We start from the raw sequence: 24,491 nt of genomic DNA, 5'->3' as shown, positions 1-24,491 counted from the left end.
AGCTGCCGCTTTCAAGGAGCAGAACTCTAACCCGGAAGCTTATAAGAAATCTCGCTATGCCCTCCGACATACCATCAAACAGGCAAAGAGTCAATACAGGACTAAGATTGAATCGTACTACACCGGCTCCGATGCTCGTTAGATGTGGCAGGACTTGCAAACTATTACAGACTACAAAAGGAAGCACAGCCGCAAGATCCCAGTGACAGGAGCCTATCAGACAAGGTCAATTACTTCGATGCAGGCTTCGAGGCAAGTAACACTGAAGCATGCATGAGAGCATCAGCTGTTCCGGACAACTGTGTGGTCACGCTCTCCGTAGCCGATGTGTGTAAGATCTTTAAACAGGTCAACATTCACAGACGGATTACCAGGACGTGAACTCCGAGCATGTGCTGACCAACTGGCAAGTGTCTTGACTGACATTTTCAACCTGTTCCTGACTGAGTCTGTAATACCAACATGTTTCAAGCAGACCTCCATTGTCCCTGAGCCCAAGAACACTAAGGTAACCTGCCTAAATGACTACTGACCCTCACATCTGTAGCCATGAAGTGCTTTGAAAGGCTCAAAGCAAAGCAACACCATTATCCCAGAAACCCTAGACCCACTCCAATTTGCATACTGCCCAACAGAACCACAGATGATGCAATCTATATTGCACTCAACACTGCCTTTTCCCACCCGGGACAAAAGGAACACCTATGTGATAATGCTTTTTATTGACTACAGCTCAGCGTTCAACACCATAGTGCCCTCAAATCTCATCCCTAAGCTAAGGACCCTGGGACTAAACACCTTCCTTTGAAACTGGATCCTGGATTTCCTGACGAGCCGCCCCAGGTGGTAAGGGTAGGTAACAACAATTCCACCATGCTGATTGTCAACACGGGGGCCCCTCAGTGGTGCGTGCTCAGTCCCCTCCTGTACTCCCTGTTCAAGCATGACTGCACGGCCAGGCACAACTCCAACACCATCATCAAGTTTGCCGATGACAACGATGAGACAGCCTATAGGGAGGAGGTCAGAGACCTGGCCGTGTGGTGCCAGGACAACAAACTCTCACTCAACGGGATCAAGAAAAAGGAGATGATTGTGGACTACAGGAAAAGGAGGACCGAGCATGCCCCCAATCTCATCGACGGGGCTGCAGTGGAGCAGGTTGAGATCTTCAAGTTCCTTGGTGTCCACAACACCAACAAACTATCATGGTCCAAACACACTAAGACAGTCGTGAAGAGGGCACGACAAAGCCTATTCCCCCTCAGAAGCCTGAAAAGATTTGGCATGGGTCCTCAGGCCCTCAAAAGGTTCTACAGCTGCACCCTCGAGAGCATTCTAACTGGTTGCATCACTGCCTGGTATGGCAACTGCTCGGCCTCCGACCACAAGGCACTACAGACGGTAGTATGTACGACCCAGTACATCACTGGGGCCAAGCTTCCTGCCATCCATGACCTCTATACCAGGCGGTGTCAGAGGAAGGCCCTAAAAATTGTCAAAGACTCCAGCCACCCTAGTCATAGACTGTTCTCTCTGCTACCTCACGGCAAGCGGAACTGGAGTGCCAAGTCTAGGTCCAAGAAGCTTCTTAACAGCTTCTACCCCCAAGCCATAAGAGTCCTGAACAGCTAATCAAAGGTCCACAGACCCCTCTTTTATGCTGCTGCAACTCTCTGCTTATTATCTATGCATAGTCACTTTAACTCTACCTACATGTACACTACCATTCAAAAGTGTGAGGTCAGTTAGAAATATCCTTGTTTTCCATAAAAACATACATTAAGTTAGTTTCAAAATTAATAGGAAATATAGTCAAGAAGTTATAAATAATGATTATAAATAATGATTTTTAATTGAAATAATAATATTGTCCTTCCAACTTTGCTTTCATCAAATAATCCTCAGTTTGCAGCAATTACAGCCTTGCAGACCTTTGGCATTCTAGATGTCAATTTCTTGAGGTAATCAGAAGAGATTTCACCCCATGCTTCCTGAAGCACCTCCCACAAGTTGGGCTGGCTTGATAGGCACTTCTTTACGTACCATATGATCCAGCTGCTCCCACAACAGCAGTGTTTAGATCCAGTGACTGTGCTGGCCACTCCATTATAGACAGAACACCAGCTGACTGATTCTTCTCTAAATAGTTATTGCATAGTTTGGAGCTCTGCTTTGGGTCATTGTCCTGTTGTAGGAGGAAATTAGCTCAAATTATGCACTGTCCACAGGGTATGGCATGGCATTGCAAAATGGAGTGATAGCCTTCATTCTTCAAGATCCCTTTTACCCTGTACAAATCTCCCACTTTACCACTACCAAAGCACCCCCAGACCATCACATTGCCTCTACCATGCTTGACAGATGGCGTCAAGTACTCCTCGAGCAAACACTCCTTCATTTTTTCTGCATCTCACGAATGTTCTTCTTTGTGATCCGAACACGTCAAAATTAAATTTGTCTGTCCATAATACTTTTTTTAACAATCTTCCTCTGTCCAGTGTCTGTGTTCTTTTGCCCATCTTAATCTTTTATTTTTATTGGCCAGTCTGAGATATGGCTTTTTCTTTGCAACTCTGCCTAGAAGGCCAGCATTCCGGAGTCGCCGCTTGACTGTTAACGTTGAGGCTGGTGTTTTGTGGATATTATTTAATGAAGCTGCCAGTTGAGGACTTGTGAGGCGTCTGTTTCTCAAACTAGACACTCTAATGTACTTGTCCCTCTTGGCTCTGCCACCCCTGACAGGTGCGGGCCAGTCGATACCGAGTCTGGCCATTGCCCGTTTACAGACATTCACAAGCCCAAATCTTTTATTGGGTGCCGATGCTGCGCTTAGGGAGGAAGAGGGCCTCCCCCATTGATTTAGAGTATTTCTTCCTCATCGATATCAAGGTTGTCATCCTCCTCCCCAGCTGTTTCGTGTTGATACAGCGAGTTGAGGACCCCATATTCCATAGCCTCCTCCCAGGAGGGTTGGGTTTGTGGGGTAGCCTCATTGCCCGATGGCTGTGAGGGTGACAAGTCTTGTATGGGGGTTGCTCTGTGCACTCGCTGATGGAGGGATTTTGCAGGCAGTGTCCTACAATGCACGCAGAACTCGGGGCTAGCGAGTGATGCTGTAGAGTGCTCATGAGGTGTGCACATGAGGTGTGTATCCTTGCCTGCTATCTTCACCCAGCATCGACACGGGTGTGCCGGTGCTGGGGCGGGGGCAGGAGCCCTGCTCGTTTCTCCTACTAACTACCGTTCACCTCACAGCTAATAGCCTAGCTAGTTAGCACACAGCTAGCTGGAGAAAGAAGTGCTTTCTTGGTTTCTTGATGAACAAAGTGTATCTCTTCACCGTTAAAGTTTGGTAGGAAGACAGGAATCAAGTCGTACTGAAGAGAACTTCAGTGAGCGTAGTCTCTTCCACAAGGAAACGAGGCGAGAATGACCAGTGGGCGGGCGAGTGGCTCCTTATAAGGAGGAGAGGGCCTCACCTCATTTGCCACTCGAGCTGTCTCCAACAGACGCTGTGATTGGATACATCGACCCAGTGACTCGCCCCTGAGCAAATCCCATAGTGACACATCGAAACGAGTATTAGAAATGGAACCATTAAATAAATATTAAATGAGATTGATGTTCGTTAGCTTAAGGAATGCATTCATTTATCCATGTAATTAGCTTCGATATTGCACTATGACTTTATATAATTTCCAAGGAGGAAAGTTGTGCCTTAAAAGCAAGTTTAAGCACAAAATCTCTTGAAATTCCAATTCCAAATCAAAAAAGGTTTTAGTCTATTGAATGAAAAATATTCCATTGAACCTCATGCAGCAATCTTTTTTTTAGGTCATTTAGCAGACACACTTATCCAGAACGTTTTACAGGAGCAATTAGAGTAAAGTGCCTTGCTCAAGTGTACATTGATAGATTTTCACCTAGTCGGTTCGGGGATTTCAACCGGCAACCTTTCGGTTACTGGCCCAATGCTCTTAACTACTAAGCTACCTGCCACCCTATTTTTACCCATGTATCATCCAGAAGACAAATTGAATCAGTTATTTCAAGAGACCTAGTAACATAACAGAAACAGTTGTTTGATTTATCTCAGGTTGCATATGCAATGCCTTGACAAGATGCATCCCTCAGTTCACTAATCTATGATGATTTGAGCCGAGGCAAAGATGCTGATTTGCTGTTTCTGTGTGTCCAGGATGGAGCAATGTCAGCATTGGCTGACCTGAGGGGAATGGACAGGAGTCTGAGATGTGTCCGGAGGAGAGACAGAGCACTGTCCGCTGCCCGCGCCCTCATCCCCACCTTCTCTCCCCCTCCTCTCTTCCCTGTATCCCTGGTGGCCGTACTGTAGCCAGTCAGTTCAGGCTCAATGCCATAACCCCAACGCAGAGACCCGAGCAAATGCAATTGACCTTCCCACTGACCGTTTATGATGCACACGGAAAACTGCTAAACACATAAAGCTCTTAATTTTTTGATTAGTAGGCAGGTCGCTAAATTTGATTTAATTGGGCCCCCAGATAATTTGAAAGAAGAGGGATGGAGGGGAAAAAGAGCGAGAGAGATTAACCAAACTTAACCTGCTCTCTATTTCAGTCCATTCCTCTAATAATGAAACAGAAAGAGACATTAACAAAATAAATAGCGAACGGTCGGCGGTGGTTCTGGAGCCCTTTGCCATTTGTTCCTTCCTCATTCAATAAAGAATAAGCACTGTCATATGTAAGGGACTACTAGTGGGCACATAGACAGTTGATAATCATATCATTAGGATGCAAATGGCACATTAACAACACTGAAGCTGTAGGAAGAGATGGCTTCTAGTATCTGGGTAATGGCAGCATTAGCAGAGAATGTAATTATCAGTCTAATTGTCCTCTACCCACTACTCATACTACATTGAGCAGTTAGTATTTATGTGTCTCCATGAACATATTTTTCCTGAAAAGACAGAACCACCAGTAGGCGAGCTGACGTGACAACCCGCTGAGTGGACATGTGTTCATCCTCCCTCTGTAAATGACTTGGCGCTTTAGCCAAAGATAATCTGTCTTCATTTCCTGTGGAGGACCGACTCCTCACACCCTCACAGGCTTACCCCCCTGCCACACATTGGTTCCCCAGCAGTCGATACACCATGGCCTGGCTCAGATGGTGGAAGAAATAGATGGGGTTTACCTGGATGGCTCTAGGAGAGAACAGAGAAATAAAAAGAGACTGCTACGGAATAGAGATTCAACTAGTTCAGAATGTTTTAATACTATAGTTTTACCTTCTGAGCATCTGCTTAAACGTAATGTCCTCTAAAAGTGTAAAACAACAACAGTTTTTCTTTGATGCCGGGTTAAATTGTAAAAAATAAATGACATATTGCTGAGTTGTCATTATTGTGGGTCACTTAAAAGTCACGGGGGAAATTATGTCGTTGTGCAGAGTCAGAGTGATGTTGGCTGCAGCTTTTTCAGACAAAGAAATATACTTTTATGGCAGATCAGTTATGGAGATTTATGAGGTAATCATAGAAATAAAACGTTCAATGGGAGCAAGGAACTGTGGTGCAAGGAGGGAAAAGAATTGAGGCCTGATAGGTTTAATGTGAAATGTGAAATTACTTTTTTGGTGCAATTATTGTTCCTGATGGGTTTGCCATTTTACATGCCTTATACCCTTAAGTCTAAGTTTAAAAAATACTAATCCTCAGGATAACTACTGTAAAGCAAAATGAAGTAAACAAATTCAATTACAATAGTTTGTATTAAACAGAAAAGGAGGTGGATTGCGTAATTTCTCCCTCCACTCAAGCCGCGCCACAAAGCATGTGCCAGTCATCATAGCTGCCTTTGAAGGCCCATTACTGTTCCTCTCCTTCGTCACCCTGTAGTGAGACACATGAGGCATGTCTGCAGCACACAGCTCAGTCCACAGCAGCACCTCCTACTAAACCCAGGCCAATTAATAGCATGTTTCTGCTGCCTTCAATACTATAATTATTGAGCAGGTGAGCCCCTAAAAGAGCCCCTAACACACTTACCTTTTGACTAAGCAGATGATAAACACTGGGGCATCCAACATGTGACTGCGCTTGCGTGAGATATTTGGCTTTTCCTTCTCCTAGATTCGCATGCGCCTGAGTGTCTTTTGTTCCCCCACATATCATTTGCCCGCCCCAAACATATCCCCATCCCACGCTGTCTGTGTTAACTGAATAATTCAACGGATTGAAAACATTACAGCTATTAAGCACAAGCCCTATTAACCTATAAAAGCATTCCGTTTTGCTTGGCTCATGCCTCTGTGAACTGTGCTCACCTAACACGCCATGGATCTTTGGCTCAAATACTGTCATCATCATCGTTCCCACTCTCTCTCTGCATCACTCTGTAATGTACAGTACGATGAGGGTCTTCTCAACTCCTTATGCATGGGATGAACCTCGTGTCCAGACAAGGGGTTGAGAAAGAGAGATTGTGTGTGTCTCGCACACTCCAAATGAACTTGATGAGGGCAATAGAATTCATATCAGAGATTTTCTACAGCAAGCTGTGGCATTTCGGGCGGAAAACAACTGCTTATTCCTTATTTAACATCTCCGAGCTTCGGAATGTAACAAATACAGCAAAGGTCTCTGAAGGCTCGTCTGGGTTCTGCCATCATTTCCTAGGCAAAAGCTTCGTACATGGATGCAAAAGCAGGTCTGCCAGTCAACCTTTCTAAAATGAACTTCTCATTCAAAACCAGACATTTGACCTGGCTGGCATTAGTCAAATATAACCTGCTGTAGAAACAGCAGAGACTATTCACTAACTTTTATCATATCGTTCTGTTATTTTGACAGGGCCAGAGCATATCATCATCTCCTTAATCAGGAAATCATGGAGAGTTAGTTCTGTTCTCTCTTGTTTGTCTGAATCTGGCCTGACATTGGCTGGTTGATATCTCAGCACCACTCTCCATGTATTGTAAGCACGTACCTGCAGCTAAGGAGAACAATCTGCTAGACAGAAAAATAATGCAATATTAATTTGTTAGTGCCTATCACTTTGTAAAAGTTTTGTTAAATTCCTTGAACAGAAACCACCCCACAAATGCTCAGTATTCTTTACTAAAACTGTTTATGGCCATCGTATTTAATCTAAATGGAAACAATTACCTGAGTGGGGCTTGGCTCTTTAAAGCCTCCTAGATAATTACACCCATTAATCTGCTGCCTTAACTAAATGGCTGGCATTTAGATGAATGCACATCTTTGTAGCTATAGTTTCTTGTAAGTGTTCTATTTAAAACTTTACATATAGAAATGGCAAGTAAATGGCCATTGTTCAATGAATGTGAAGGAGACTTAAATTCTCCCTTGACATTTTTTTCAGTCTGAGGAAGATGGTGGGATCTCAAAATAACTGTCTGTACATGAAAAACTCAAAGTGTGCGATGTGACAGCCTGCTTACAGAACAGAATAGGAAAGATGGCATCTACAACCTGAAGACAAGAGACAGACGCAGCGCTGGAACAGAAAGTAATCTGCAAACACTGTCATCGCAGCGGGTTCAAAGATTGAGCTATGGTATTTTTATCTGTATTGTTTTGTCGTGTTCTAGCCTCCTTCGAAAAAAACACAATCCATTTACGGGGGAATCGACGTGGCTGTCTTTGATCCAATCCCGTTTTTGCACTCATCCTGCTCAAAGCCAGCTCCTATGAAGCAACAGAAAATACAAAATGCACCACATTGAAATGTATTTTCTGCCAAACACTAATGGCACATAGCCGGTAAATGCAAAACAAGGAAACAAAAGGAAAAAATGAAGCTGTAATCTATTTGGGGTTTCAGGAGCTGTGAATATGTGTGCTATATTGGAACCCATCCATTATCAAAATTTTACCAACTCCATAAAACCTCAAAACACAGCAGCCTGCGAGAGAAATGAAGGCAGCTGCCATTTGTTGAATAATAATGTTCACTGGTTCGACTGCCAAGGCCAAATTTGATTCCAAAGGTAGGACAAATATATTACATACTGTATTAGAATAATGTATACATTATCATAATCCCGCAATACCAACCCAACATGCTCTTGTGGAAGTGTTAAACCAGCCCTTTTCAAACTTTTCTGGCCAATATCCCTTTCCAATGTTTGACTGGTTTTACATACTCCCAACACCTATGCTCTAAATCACCTGTCACCCTGATCCTGATCCCTAAAACGGGAAGCCTGGGGAAGTTCCAAGACAGAAATCAGCTGAAGAGGGGTCGGAACCAGGTGTAAATCAATGACGCATCACAACATGTCAAACCAATCAAATGCCTTGCTTGGTTGGAGCTCCAAAGGTGCTCAGCAGATTAGTGCCGTAGGAGCAACAGTGTGTGAGAACTAAAAATGTCAACAAAACAATCACTGGTGACAAACATTTTGCAGCACACTGGTTTTCACAGCATTTCTCTGTTCTTTCAAGATGAACTAAAACTTCAGCAAGAGGGGAGAAATGGTCTACAATGCTGTCCATGTCAATATTTTAAATGTTGACTTTTCTGAAGTGATATTTTTCTGTAAAAGCGAGCATGCGGGACTAGAAGTAGCTAGCCACAAGAAATGTCACCTAACCCTGTAAGCTACATACAGTTGAAGTCGGAAGTTTACTTACACCTTAGCCAAATGCATTTACACTCAGTTTTTCACAATTCCTGACATTTAATCCTAATAAAAATTCCCTGTCTTAGGTAAGTTAGGATCGCCACTTTATTTTAAGAATGTGAAATGTCAGAATGATAGTAGAGATAATGATTTATTTCAGCTTTTATTTCTTTCATCACATTCCCAGTGGGTCAGAAGTTTACATACACTCAATTAGTATTTGGTAGCATTGCCTTTAAATTGTTTAACTTGGGTCAAACGTTTCGGGTAGCCTTCCACAAGCTTCCCACAATAAGTTGGGTGAATTTTGACCCATTCCTCCTGACAGAGCTGGTGTAACTGAGTCAGGTTTGTAGGTCTCCTTGCTCGCACACGCTTTTTCAGTTCTGCCCACAAATTTTCTATGTGATTGAGGTCAGGGCTTCGTGATGGCCACTCCAATACCTTGACTTTGTTGTCCTTAAGCCATTTTGCCACAACTTTGGAAGTATGCTTGGGGTCATTGTCCATTTGGAAGACCCATTTGCGACCAAGATTTAACTTCCTGACTGATGTCTTGAGATGTTGCTTCAATATATCCACATAATTTTCCTACCTCATGATGCCATCTATTTTGTGAAGTGCACCAGTCCCTCCTGCAGCAAAGCAACAACAGCAACAACATGATGCTGCCACCCCCGTGCTTCACGGTTGGGATGGTGTTCTTCGGCTTGCAAGCATCCCCCTTTTTCCTCCAAACATAACGATGGTCATTATGGCCAAACAGTTATATTTTTGTTTCATCAGACCAGAGGACATTTCTTAAAAAAGTAGGATCTTTGTCCCCATGTGCAGTTGTAAACCGTAGTCTGGCTTTTCTTATGGGGGTTTTGGAGCAGTGGCTTCTTCATTTTTGAGCGGCCTTTCAGGTTATGTCAATATAGGACTCGTTTTAGTGTGCATATAGGTACTTTTGTACCTGTTTCCACCAGCATCTTCACAAGGTCCTTTGCTCTTGTTCTGGGATTGATTTGCACTTTTCGCACCAAAGTACGTTCATCTCATCTTTTTCTGAGGTCTTGACTGATTTCTTTAGATTTTCCCATGATGTCAAGCAAAGAGGCGCTGAGTTTGAAGGTAGGCCTTCAATTGACTCAAATGATGTCAATTAGCAAGAAGCTTAGCCTATTCTGACCCACTGGAATTGTGAAACAGTGAATTAATTATAAGTGAAATAATCTGTCTGTAAACAATTGTTGGAAAAAATTGCGTCATGCACAAAGTAGATGTCCTAACCGATTTGCCAAAACTATAGTTTGTTAACAAGACATTTGTGGAGTGGTTGAAAAACAAGTTTTAATGACTCCAACCTAAGTGTATGTAAACTTCCGACTTCAATTGTAGGTGTAACTAACTTGCTAGTTACTAGCTTGTTCAATTTCTCTCACGATTATAAAGCCAACAAAGTGTTAATAAAAACACTATATTATTGACCTAAAAGGTAAGCTGTGTTAGCCCAGTTGCAAGCATATCTCGGGTCAGTGATACATAGACCAACCATGTTGTCATGTACGTCGTAAAGATGGGACCAAGGAGCAGCGGGAATGTGAATACTCATCTTCTTTATTTAAGATGAAAAAAACAAAACAAACACTTAAACAAAACAACGATGAGAAAACAGTCCTGTGAGACATACAGCTACACTTGGAACAACTACCCACAAAAACCCATGAAAAAACACCCCTACTAAATAGGACCTTCAATTAGAGGCAATGAGAAACATCTGCCTCCAATTGAAGGTCAAACCAATAAACTAAGCATAGAAATAGATAAACTAGACACAGACATAGAAATAGACTAACATAGAACATTGCCCAACAAACCTCGAAACACATTAAACAAACACCCCCTGCCACGTCCTGACCAAACTACAATAACAAATAACCTCTTTACTGGTCAGGACGTGGCACATGTACTTTATATCTGTCACACTGTTTTGAATGATTCGGGAGACAGGTGCAGGAATGCGTAATACTTAAAAAAAAATTCGTACCCAAATTACGACGTGCTGTGAATAGACACGGGGATGAAGACCAAACAAAGACGTAACAAAAACACAGGGTTGAAACCCAAGCAAAAAAGCGAAGAGTATCTCGAATAAATAACACACGTGCACAATGATTAACACTCGGGAACTGTAATCATCTGCACAATCCACAAGGGTACGAAAGCCCAAAACACACAGCACAGGTACTCACACACACCAACGGACATTGCAACAATAGTCGACCAGACCATGGAAACCAAAGGGCACATATATACAAATACTAATCAGTGGGAATAGGGGACAGGTGTGCATGATGAAAGTTCTGGAGGGATCCGTGACAGTACCCCCCCTACCAGCAGCGCAACGACACCGGCCTTGAGGACGATCACAGGAACGCAGTGCGGGTCGATCAGGACCCGATGAAGCTGCCGAAGCTGCGTCGTCGTCATCGGACGGGCCAGTTGTGGCGACGTCGGACGGCCCAGTTGCAGCTGTCGAAGTTGCGGCGGTGCCGGACGGACCAGTCGCAGCATCGTTGGACGGGGCCTTCCCGCTGTCTCCCTTAATGTTTGATTATTCTGTCACGCTGGTATGAATGATTCGGGAGACAGGCGCAGGAATGTGTAATAGTTGGAAAAAAACTTCTTACCCAAATTACGGCATGCCGTGTCAAGGCATGGGGACGAAGACCAAACAAACACGTAACAAAACACAGGGTAGAAAACCAAAACCAAAGAGTGAGGAGTACCTCGAATAAATAACACAAGCACCCAATGATTAACACACGGGACAAGACCCGTAATCATCTGCGCAATCCACAATGGCACGAAAGCCTAAACACACAGCACAGGTACTCACACGCACCAACGGACATTGTAACAATAATTGACATCACCATGCTGAACAAAGGGCATATATATACATATGCAATCAGTGGGAATAGGGGCCAGGTGTCCACAATGAAAGTTCCAGAGGGATCTGTGACAATATCTATGGGAACAACTGCAATCATTTTGAATACAACATTGCTAAAATGAATGAAATGAAATTAACCTCATCAAATATTGCTTGTAATGCTCATCTCCTGTTGCCTAATTGTAATGTCCTTATTTTTTATACTGTACCTAAATTACAAGGGTTGGATTTGCACTAAACATTTGTATATGTCAGCACTTAAAAGGCATGTACAAAATGTGATATATGCTTTACCTCATATACAGTGTCTACTGGTATCATTTTAAATTGAGAACATATAGCTCAACATGTAAACAATGTGTGAGTTTAGCTATTCTCTGCTTCAGATGACAGATGCCCATAAGGCCAGTAATGCCATCATACTATAGGCCTATGGCTGCGTTGGCGATGCCATATGATAAGCTGCTAAATGGATTCACATAGCTGATATACTGAGAGAGAGTGACAATCAAATAAAACAGATTGTAGATCTTACAACAAGACAAAAAGGAACACAACACAGAAACACAGACACATTAGAGACAGAAGCCCTTCCCCTCTTTATTGCTGGATTGTGATATGTGATTAATCAACACTGACACTGCCAACTCTTGTAAGGAAATAATACCAAGAGAATTGTGAAAGAAAGTTATAAACTAAGGAAAGTTGTCAAGGGAATTAATTGAATAGAACGTTGCCAATGGCAACCGACAAAAGATGGCAACAAGGTTGACGAAAACTGCAGAACAGATGGGACATTATTTTGTTGACATAACCATGGGTGGCAATATCTCCAATCATGAATGACAACCTTGGACATGTAGTGGTGTGGGAGTAGAGGTTAAAACCCAACAGTTACATCAACAGCAGCACTAAAAACCTACATCGTTACATAGCTCCATAGATGATAGGCTCAGACGAGGGAAAAGTTTCACATATACAGTAATTCCGAGACACTGTGTGCTTCCAAGGGTAAGAAGACAGTGGGGCCAGGACAGGGTGAGTTATGAAGGTGGGCAAGGTCTGGGTCCTAATGGAGGGGCGGTGGACAGGTGTAATGGTCTGACTAACAGGCAGGTCGGAGGGAGAGAGGCAAGGGGAGGTCAGGCGGGCAGGCAGCATGGACACCGCTCAGAAATCACTAGCTTTTATCTCAAAGCTCCATTAACACATCCTCACTACTATACACATAGAATCAACAGTATACTGAGGAAGACCTTTCAGATGGCTTTTGGCTACAAAAGATGGGGGTAACATTTATATTATCCTTTTGCAGATAAATTGATGTCTATGTGAGATGTTTTCAGGCTTGTTAAGGGTAATTATGACTTACTCTCACTGTCGAGTCCTTAGCTGGGTGTTTTTGTGACTCTGAATCTGACAAGTATCCTCATCCTTACCTGTGGGAGTGGTTGAGGGCTATCTCCGGTCTCTTCAGTCTCAGGGAAAAGGAAACAAGTCTGGACTTAATCAAACTGGCAACCTTAGAAATGTCTTCATACTCCATTTGCAAAGATTTTTCAACTGCAGCATCTTTTGAATATTGCTGAGAGAGAAATAGAGAGCAAGAGAGGCTTTCATTACCCAAATCTCACAATTGTTACAGTACAGTTACAGTACAGTCTCTACCTTGATAATAACCTGAGTATTTCAACATTAGAACACAAAGCTTCTCAAAATAGACAGAAATTAGTATCATCTCAGCAGGCAGAATGTTAACACATTTGACATCAAGTCTAAGAAATCCTTCTCTTGCCTGCTTATACTCATTTTGTCTATGCACAGGAACATTTCAAACAAGTCCTGGTTTTTCTAGGGATCATGGAAAACATGTCTGAGGTGCAGTTGGGGTCACCATACACTCTCAGAAAAAAATATGCTACAGTATCTAGAATCTACAAGGGTTATTCGACTGTCCCCATAATAGAACCCTTTGAAGAAACCTTGTTGATTCCAAGTAGAACCCTTTTGGTTCCAAATATAACTGTTTCAGGTTCTGTGTAGAACCCTTTGCACAGAGGTTTCTACATGGAACCCAAAATGGTTCTACCTTGAACCAAAATGGTTTTTACCTGGAACCAAGAAGGGTTATCCTATGGGGGCAGGCAGCCGAATAACCATTTTAGAATTGTTTTTTTCTAAGAGTGAACTGTAACAAATTAGTTATCAAAGGAGTTTAATCAAATGACTAAGACAACACTTTAGTGCCACTGGCAGAACTATGCAGCATGCGCTAAAGAGAGGACATCTCTCAACAATGTACGGGAAAGGATTCATGAATGATTCATTTGCATATCAGAGACTGAGAGATGTACCTGGCTGTGTAGTAATGAAATCATTTATTTCAGCAAAGAATCAACTGAGATTGTTTTGAAAGTTTCACCTTGAATACTAGACCAGAGGGGTATACTACAAAGCAGGTTCAAGGAGTTAGCCAGCTAACTTGCTTAAATATTTTGATACAGTGCCAAGTTAAAGTCTACATACCACTAGCAAAGTCTTCACATTTTGCTGCCTTACAATTAAATCTAAAAAGGGATTACATTTTTTGGAGTGGTTCAGTTTCAGTCCTGACTTAAATCTGTTTGAAAATCAGAGAGCAATTTTGACAAAAACAATGGATACAGTATGTGGCCCTAAGAGTTGTGCAAAGTTGGTAGAATCAAATTCAAAATGATTCACAACTGTAATGGCGGCCAAATTAGCTTCCTTCAAGTGTTATTTGGGCTCCGGAGTGGCGCTGTGGTCTAAGGCACTGCATCTGTGCTTGAGGTATCACTAGAGACACCCTGGTTCGAATCCAGGCTGCATAACAACCAGCTGTGGTTGGGAGTCCCATAGGGCAGTGCACAATTGGCCCAGTGTCTTCTGGGGTTTGCTAGTGTAGGCTGACAGTTTACATTTTTTATTAATTTAGATTTTCTTTTCTAAAACATTTTTATTTGTATGAAACATTTTTATTTTGAAGATTTTCTATGATGTGGAGTAGGTTGTGTAGATCGGTTGAAAAACTAATACACACAAGTTAAACTTTTTCAATGAACCAGAAAGTCAAGCCTTTTCTGGTTGCTTATCAAAGTTTGCTGGCTAACGAATTGATCCTGCTTTTTAGTATACCACTGTGAGTTTGCTTCTTTGTAGGATTTTCAAAGTACATGAGCTTTGTAATAAGTTCCTTTGAACACCTCTCCAAACGTTCTGTTTTAACCATACAGCATTGTGCCATCATTATTACAAGCCAAATAGATGTACAGAGCTGTATCTAAATATGTATTACATTAAAGGCCATGACATTTGTAACACATTACATTTGTTAAAATGGAAGTCAAACACCCTGGGGGAAAGCTGTCTGCTGCCATAAGTTCTGGCAGTTTTAATTTAAAGTTTTCAACACTTTGATTTAAAAATGTTTGGCAATTATTTTACTAGACTGGGGAGGGATGGATACAATAAATAATAATGTAATCTATTTGTTTATAAAGTGAATAAAAAAATAAATAAGGAAGGACTACGGACAGATATAATTTAAATATCAAGTACCTCCAGAGCTGTGGTAAAACGACTGGCTGCGATCCCATATTTCTTCTGTCGGTAGTATGAGTCGGCATCCTGTAAGGCTAGATCCAGCCATTTGTCAATTTGAGGCAGAAAGCCGAGATTAGGTCCACTTGGAGGGCCTACTATTTCAGAGGCTTGACACATTAATTGTGAAGCCGAGGAGGTGGCTGGGAACTTGGAGGGCTGCTGGGTAATGTTGTGCTGCTCGTCACCGTACACTAGCTTCATCTCAACCTCCAACAGGCTTTTTAAAGAGGTGTGGAGGGGTGGAGGCAAGGGGCTTCCCTCATCACATGCCCCCTGCTTCTCCTCTGGTGGTCCAGCTCTAACACCCCTGCTGTCCGTCTTTCACTTCTTGGTCCTGGTGCCATCTCCCCTCACCCTCGCCTTCCTCCTCTTATTAGGGCTGCTCTCTTTGGGTGTTGGTGGTGATTGCTTGGGTATTATGACTCAGGTCCTCCTCTCTCTGTAGCCGTGCTGGGTCTCAGTGGCCGAGCCTAATGATCTGAAGCTGTCAAACTCCTGCAGATTGAACCATGATGCACTGCTAGGAGATGATCACCAATATGAACAGAATTACCCATGAGGCCAAAGACTCCTACTGCAGTGCATTAAGCTGGAAATGTTCTGAGGCAGGAATATATTTGTTACTGTGTAGGCCTAGACCTTGTGACTGGTATGTGGGAAGAATGAAAAAAGAAACAAGGTTTAAATATATAATTCCTGCAAAATATGTGTTATAGATTATAAACCAAATTCCTAGTCTACATCAGAACTTTTCAAAGTAGGAAAGTTTCTCAAACATAAGGTTACATATTTTTTAAACCAGGCAAGTCAGTTAAGAACAAATTCTTATTTACAATGACAGCCGACCCCAGCCAAACCGGATGACACAGGGCCAATTGTGCGCTTCCCTATGGGACTCCCAATCACAGTCAGATGAGATGCAGCCTGGATTCAAACCAAGCACTGCAGTGACACCTCTTGCACTGAAATGCAGTGCCTTAGACCGCTGCCCCACTCAGGAGCCCCATATACACATAGGCCTAAAATCACCCCTAGTCCAATTGCTAGTCTACATCAGAACTTTTCAAAGAAGGAAATATGAAGTTTCTCAAACATAAGGTATAGGTTACATATACAGGAAAGCCTACCCTCTAATTGCACGTGGGTGGAAGTGTCTGGTGAACTAGAGTAATTGGTAGGCATACCAGTTTTCAATATGCAATGTGCAATACTTTATATGTTACAGTATACAGTATACAGTGCCTTCGGAAAGTATTCAGATCCCATTACTTTTCCACATGTTGTTACGTTACAGCCATATTCTAAAATGTATAAAATAAATACAAATTCTCAGCAATCTACACACAATACCCCATAAAAAGTTTCAAGAACTTTTAGCAAATTTATTAAAAATAAAAAAGCCCCTTTGCTATGAGACAGGTGCATCCTGTTTCCATTGCTCATACTTGAAATATTTCTACAACTTGATTGGAGTCCACCTGTGGTAAATTCAACTGATTGGACATGATTTGGAAAGGCACACACCTGTCTATATAAGGACCCACAGCTGACATGAGATCAAAGGAATTATCCGTAGTGCTCCGAGACAGGATTGTGTCGAGGCACAGATCTGGGGAAGGGTACCAAAAAATATCTGCATCATTGAAGAACACAGTGACCTCCATCATTATTAAATGGAAGAAGTTTGGAACCACCAAGACTCTTCCTAGAGCTGGCCGCCCAGCCAAACTTAGCAATCAAGGGAGAAGGGCCTCGGTCAGGGAGGTGACCAAGAACCTGATGGTCACTCTGACAATGCTCTAGAGTTCCTCTGTTGAGATGGGAGAACCTTCCAGAAGGACAACCATCTCTGTAGCACTCAACCAATCAGGCCATTATTTTAGAGTGGCCAGATGGAGGCCACTCCTCAGTAAAAGGCACATGACAGCCCGCTTGGAGTTTGCCAACAGGCACCTACAGTAACAACTCTCAGACTATGAGAAACAAGATTGTCTGGTCTGATGATACCAAGATCGAACTTTTTGGCCTGAATGCCAAGTGTCACGTCTGGAGGAAACCTGGCACCATCCCTACGGTGAAGCATGGTGGTGGCAGCATCATGCTGTGGGGATGTTTTTCAGTGGCAGGGACTGGGAGACTAGTCAGAATCGAGGCAAAGATGAATGGAGCAAAGTACAGAGAGATCCTTGATGAAAACCTGCTCCAGAGCGCTCAGGACCTCAGTCTGGGGCGAAGGTTCACTTTCCAACAGGACAACAATCCTAAGCACACAGCTAAAACAACGCAGTCTCTGAATGTCCTTGAATGGCCCGATCTAACATCTCTGTAGAGACCTGAAAATAGCTGTGCAGCAACACTCCCCATCCAACCTGACAGAGCTTGAGAGGATCTGCAGAGAAGAATGGGAGAAACTCCCCAAATACAGGTGTGCCAAGCTTGGAGCGTCATCACCAAGAAGAATTGATGCTGTAATCATTGCCAAAGGTGCTTCTACAAAGTACTGAGTAAAGGGTCTGAATACTTATGTAAATATGATATTTCAAATGTGGTTTGTCATTATAGGGTATTGTGTGTAGATTGATGAGGGAAAAAAAAGATTTAATACCTTTTAGAATAAGGCTGTAATGTAACAAAATGTGGAAAAGTCAAGGGGTCTGAATACTTTCCGAAGGCGCTGTATGTACTGTAGCGTAGACTGCTTTCAAATCAGATGCAGTACATTCTGAAAGTCATGCTGACGTTATCCATAAAAAGTAATCTTACTCGGTGGCGACATCAATTCGCTGCCAATGAATGCGTTTTTGTAAACATATTAGGCTAGACCAAAGATATTGAATGGCACTTTGGTATGTAGCCTAAATGGAATTTTCGAATGACTTAGCTATATTTCGACAACTATTTGTTACTCACTTATTTTGCTTAATTATTATGGGGATGGAATGCATTCGATCATCCGCATTCTGTTCGTAAAACAACATTTTGTAAGAACATTTGAAGGCGTTCTTCAGGTGTTTGGATTCCCTGCTTTATAATTTGCGGCCAATTTGTGAGGCAAAAAAACAAGCATATTCATAAAAAACGTATTTGATTCCAATATTTCCAAGTGAACCCATAGCTTTTAGTAAAATGTATTTGTACACTGTCTGCTGCAACCTGGTTTTTCTTTAGTAAAATTAGTTATGGTGAACCATTTAGTTATGGTGAAAATGGCATCACATGTAGATCATAAATAAGATGTGTGCATAGGCAGTAGGGAGTGGCGAAGCGCCGTTTCGCTGGGGCTCACAAGATCCGAGTGACCCCCACCCCCCAACCATTTTTCTCTGCCATGGGCCAGTGAAAACTGCAGTTTTATAGCTAATTTCCTGCTATTCTACACATTTTGCCATGGCACCGTATAGATGCCTAGGCAGAGAGGTCCTGTACATTTTGTAAATATTTATTCTTATTTATTTGAATTTTTGTATTTTCTTTTTGGTTTTGAATAGCTAACTGAGTAGCCTATAGTTTGAAGGAAGATTCCACCCAAAAACTATTATTCCATTGATGACATAGTCCCAAAATGCTTTGCTTGTCAGAAATCAAGGTTTCAAGATTTGTAACTTTCTAAATACAGAAATCATCCCCGTATGATGCATTTTGAATCATATAATGCTAATCGGAACATCAAACACCAAAATATCGTTTTTGGGTGGAGTTTACCTTAAGTCTGCGTTTTTCTGCCCGTGAATTTGATAGCAAATAAGCTCTTTCAATATAGCTACCTAACAAGCTAGTGTGTTTTGATTTGAATTCACCACCCTATTTTTTGGTTGTCTCCTGACCCATGAGGAGGACTGCAAAGTATGGCGAGCTGGCAGTGAGGAAACCATCGCTCAGTCTGAGGATTCCCCCGAAGTGTTGTGCGGGCTGTCATCATTAAGTGAGTGGGAACCTCATACAAGACCAAGTCAATGACCATGGAGAAGTCACAGACAGACGGCGGGGACTATGAGGTGCCGGTGAGACATCTCGAATGGAGAGGGAACTGTGTTGCCTGCCTGCCACCAGAGAACCTGCTCATCTCCCCGTTGATAAACCACTCCCTCTACTCGAGCTATGTGGATCCCTCTCGACTGTTGCCCCATATGTTGGAGGCTTCAAACACCCAAAACGTTCAACTCTAGCTCACAATTGTCATTGTCCAGACCTACTCTCTTATGAGCTACACATACACTACAAAAGTATGTGGACACCTGCTCGTCGAACATCTCATTCCATTATCATGGGCATTAACATGGAGTTGCCCCCCCCTAAGCTCTTATAATAGCCTCCACTCTTCTGGGAAGGCTTTCCACTCGATGTTGGAACATTGCTGCGGCAATTTAATTCCATTCAGCCACAAGAGCATTTGTGAGGTCATAGGCCTGGCTCGCAGCCGGCTTTCCAATTCATCCCAAAGGTGTTCGATGGGGTTGAGGTCAGGGCTGTGTGCAGGCCAGTCAAGTTCTTACACACTGATCTTGACAAACCATTTCTGTATGGATCTCGCTTTTAGCATGATAGGAAAGGGCCTTTCTCAAACTGTTGCCACAAAGTTGGAAGCAAAGAATTGTCTAGAATGTAATTGTATGCTGTAGCATTAAAATTTCCCTTCACTGGAACTATTGGGCCTAGCCCGGACCATGAAAAACAGCCCCAGACCATTATTCCTCCTTCACCAAACTTTACAGTAGGCACTATGCATTGGGGTAGGTAGTGTTCTCCTGGCATCCACCAAACTCAGATTCGTCTGTCGGTCTGCCAGATGGTGAAGCGTAATTTATCACTCCATAGAATGCGTTTCCACTGCTTCAGAGTCCAATGGTGGTGAGCTTAATCACCACTCCAGCCGACGCTTGGCATTGCACATGGTGATCTTAGGCTTGTGTGCGGCTGCTTGGCCATGGAAACCCATTTCATGACTCTCCCGACGAACAGTACTTGTGCTGACGTTGCTTCCAACTCGGTAGTGAGTGTTGCCGCCAAGGAAAGACAATTTTTACGTGCTACGCACTTCAGCGTTAGGCGGTCCCGTTCTGTGAGCTTGTGCGGCCTACCACTTTGCGGCTGAGCTGTTGTTGCTCCTAGATGTTTCCATTTCACAATAACAGCACGTACAGTTGACCGGGGAAGCTCTAGCAGGGCAGATATTTGACAATCTGATTTGTTGGAAAGGTGGCATCCTATGACGGTGCCACGTTGAAAGTCACTGAGCTCTTCAGTAAGGCCATTTTACTGCCAATGTTTGGCAATTGAGATTGAGATTGCTCCATTTTATACACCTGTCAACAAGGGGTGTGGCTGAAATAGCAGAATCCACTAATTTGAAGGGGTGTCCACATACGTTTGTATATATGGTGTATATTTGATTTGATGCTTCTTTATTTTTCTTTTCAAACAGTTTGAGATTCTTTCTTTAATGAAAAGAGCCATAGAAGCTAATTAAAGGGTTCTTATTATTTTAATGATGCTGATAGAAAAATGTTTAGTTTTGAAGCTAATTTCCTGTAATTCCCAAAAAATTATCATGGCCTATGACATGTTCATATGCTATCTAGAGGGCCCAACCTCCTGGGAGCCCCCAAAGCTTGTGGGCCCCCCAGCCTTGTGGGGGCTAGGGTGGGTGTGCTACTCCAGTGGCAGTTGGCCGTTGTATGAATAGAGATCCTATAAACAGTGCTAGACAGGTTGGAGTGAATTAGCTTTTTATGTCCCTGTCCACAACGTTCTTGAGTAGTGCGGACCCTAATTAGCTGGCTACAAATTTCGCTTGTGTTGGATTATGAGCTCCTGACAATATAGGCTAGAAGAAGTACCTTGACCCCCCCCCCCCCCCCCCCCAAACATTGTGCCTTTTATGTGGTCTTGATATTGGTAGAAAGCACTTGGAGGAATCTCTCTGCAGGAATTATTGTAACAAGGAACTGGGTGCACAGCGATAATAATCTATAGTTTCAACAGTGAGAATGAAGATGCTCAGCTGCCTTGACAGCAGCTTGCTATTTTTATAGACATTCCATAACTCACAGCGACGTTGCACCACAGCAACAGCTTGGTGACAGATGTATAATATTTTCTCTAAGGAGAGAGAATCTGTCTTTTGTCTCCAGCAGAGGTAGTTAACATTATAACCTCTCAAGATTAATGAATTTTCTGCACACATCCGTTTCTATTTGATACCTAAATCCATGAATCTGTGTCTGACTTTGATATTATTCTACATGTCAGTCTCACATGTGTTACTCCTAACACAACTTGTGCTTATTGTCAAGGTCATTTTTCTGGTTTTCGTAGTGCTGAGAAAGCTAGGACTCAGGGGTTCCTAAAAATTGCCTTGACAATAAGCACAAGTGACCCACCACCTGGATTCGATCCTATGTAGCAAAATTGGAAAAAAAAATTTTTTTTACATTGAATAAAAGTAGAGACTCAGAGCTAGAAAATGGTTTATCAGACACTGCATTTGAGGAACAATGGGAAAGTAATTCTGCTCTGAAATATGATAAACTTGTAACCCCACTTTTGAAAAAATGGCCCTTGAATGCTTTGGTAAACCTACTGGAGAGCTCCTCTTTGTCTACACCCATTCAGCATCGTTCATACCCTCTTAATCCTTAGCCCCACCCATCTCTTTAAGGATTCACGTGAGGTCATGTGCTAAACAGAGGGAGTAGTGTAGTAAACACCCAAGGTTTTCAAGACTAAAAGTAGTAGCCTCAAATAAGAAAAAACTCCAGGTAAAAATAGACCTTCTCTCATCCTTGGCCTATATCCTAATCTGACATTGGTGCAGGTCATGTTGTTCTTCACATTACCATCTCTGGTAAACACACATTATATCAAATACAATTTACGTTTATTTGTCACATGCACCGGATACAGAAGGTGTAAACAGTGCAGTGAAATGTTTACTTGCATATTTGCATAGTTGCAATATCAAAAACAGAAAGTGTCCAGATAATTATTAGATGACGCTTACCCAGACACACAAATTGATGGGTCATGTGAAAGAAATGCTATAACCACTCCAGCCACATTAACTAAGTGGATGGGTCATCATTGTCTAGACGTGTTACACATCTTAATGAAATACAATAGATGGCCATAATCACCCCCAGACACACCTGGCTAACTTGATGGGTCGTGTAATCACCTGGAGAAGTGGAGTCTTTTGTTTGAGCTTGTAGCTAGCCAGTTAAACAATGAACCGGAATAATCTGAACTCATACTACTACAAATATGAACTAATTGTCATAGCTGTAGTATGAATATGCAGGTCGCTAAAGCTAACCAACTAGGTTCAATATTAGCTAGCTAACATTAGGCTATAACTAGCAATGCAAATGGATTTCTGATTCAAATAATATTACTAACAGATCATACACATAACATTAGCTAGCGAGCCAGCAAGCTAATGTTCGCTAGCTAGCGTACAGTATGAACCATTTAACTCCGCTTTGTTTGTAGCTACATCTTCTTTGGCCAGCATTATGTTAAGTTACTCTGGTTCACACTGACCGTGGCTTGTGTAGAACTTAGCCCATCACAATTTTTTCCAACTGATCTGTCAATAGCGCCTGCTAAATTCAAGGCATCAATCTTGTTGAGAAAAGTAGCAAAACCTTTGTAGTTCTCAATGGCTAACGTTATACATTTCAAAAAAGCCTAGATAGAAAGGTTTATCAACACATACTGAGCAGCTCATGCAATAGACAGAAGCATGCTACCAATCCAAACTCATCTACCGCCATGTCCAGCCCATCCATTATCTCAGCAAATCATGTCTAGCGGGAAGGTTCCTGACTTTTTCTGTGGATTAACCAACTAGGCTCGTAAGTAAAAAAGTGTATTCGTATTTACAGATGGAATACAAGTTTATTATAAAGGCACATGAACGTGCACATGTTCCAGAAGGCATTTCTGAGAGAAAAAAACGCATTTTGAGAAAAAAATTAAAAGATGTTCAAATGCCTCTTCTGTGAAGTAGTGACGTGCGACATACGCCTAGCTTCCTGAAACGGGTCACCCTTGTCAAATGCAGATGGGGAGAAGTGTATGGAGTAAAATAATAAAATGGCTGAACCTCCATCCCATCCCAATCTCTTAGACGTTGTAATTATGCAATTTTTAGTCTGCTGCATCAATATGGCACTTAAAACTGACAGACCCAATTAAAAAGAAAATGTGTCAATGTAATCAGATTGCCCCAAGTCTTTTTTGTCTCTTCATCCGCTGGTTTAGAATCTGACACTAAAAGAACAATAAAAGCTTGTTATTGTATGAGACTCATTTGCCATTGTGAAGATTTATCATGCAACAGTTCCTCAAGTATGGTGTCACATTCAGCTCTGCTAGGACTACACTCAACCTGTCTGTGGCATTTTACCTATGCCCTGCGCTGTGCTATAGGGCTCTTAATGATTCAGAGTGAATGATACACTAGACAAGGACTATGAGTATGATACGAGTGTGCAGAGCCATAACTGATGCAAGCAGTAGAATCAGATTTAAAAAACAGATAAAAATGCAACTTATGGAACAGTGGAGACTGTGAAGAGACACACACACACAGGCACAGACACACAGACACATGATAAGACACGCACTCTACACGCACGTACACATGGATTTTGTATTGTAGATATGTGATAGTAGAGTAGTGGCCTGAGGAAACACACTTAATGTATTGTGAAAATGTAATGAAATGTAATGTTATGTAATATTTTAAATAGTATATAACTGCTTAATGTTGCTGGATCCCATGAAGAATAGCTGCTGCCTTGTCAGGGTTCTCTACAGTGGTAAAAAGCCTCTGTTGTTCCTTACCAGTAGTCTGAGTGACAGGACCATGGTACTGGCACACGTTGCACAGCAGAGCGGACCTGTAAAATTGTCGCAGAACAGCAGACACAGCTATTTTTCTGTTGCCTATTGTTTCCCTTTAATGCATATAAATAGCTGTTTATTCCACCTTTTGCTGACCACTCTTTTAAGTGCCTGGGTTCAATGCCACAGTCCACACGGCCTGGCAAAGTGAAATGTATACAGTGAGGGAAAAAAGTATGTGATCCCCTGCTGATTTTGTACATTTGCCCAATGACATAGAAATGATCAGTCTATAATTTTAACGGTAGGTTTATTTGAACAGTGAGCGACAGAATAACAACAAAAAAATCCAGAGAAACGCATGTCAAAAATGTTATAAAATGATTTGCATTTTAATGAGGGAAATAAGTATTTGACCCCTCTGCAAAACATGACTTAGTAC

The sequence above is a fragment of the Salmo trutta genome, chromosome 4 (assembly GCF_901001165.1).
Source record: "Salmo trutta chromosome 4, fSalTru1.1, whole genome shotgun sequence".
NCBI lineage: Eukaryota > Metazoa > Chordata > Actinopteri > Salmoniformes > Salmonidae > Salmo > Salmo trutta.
The sequence above is the reverse complement of the archived record's forward strand: the minus strand, read 5'-3'. Positions refer to the sequence as shown.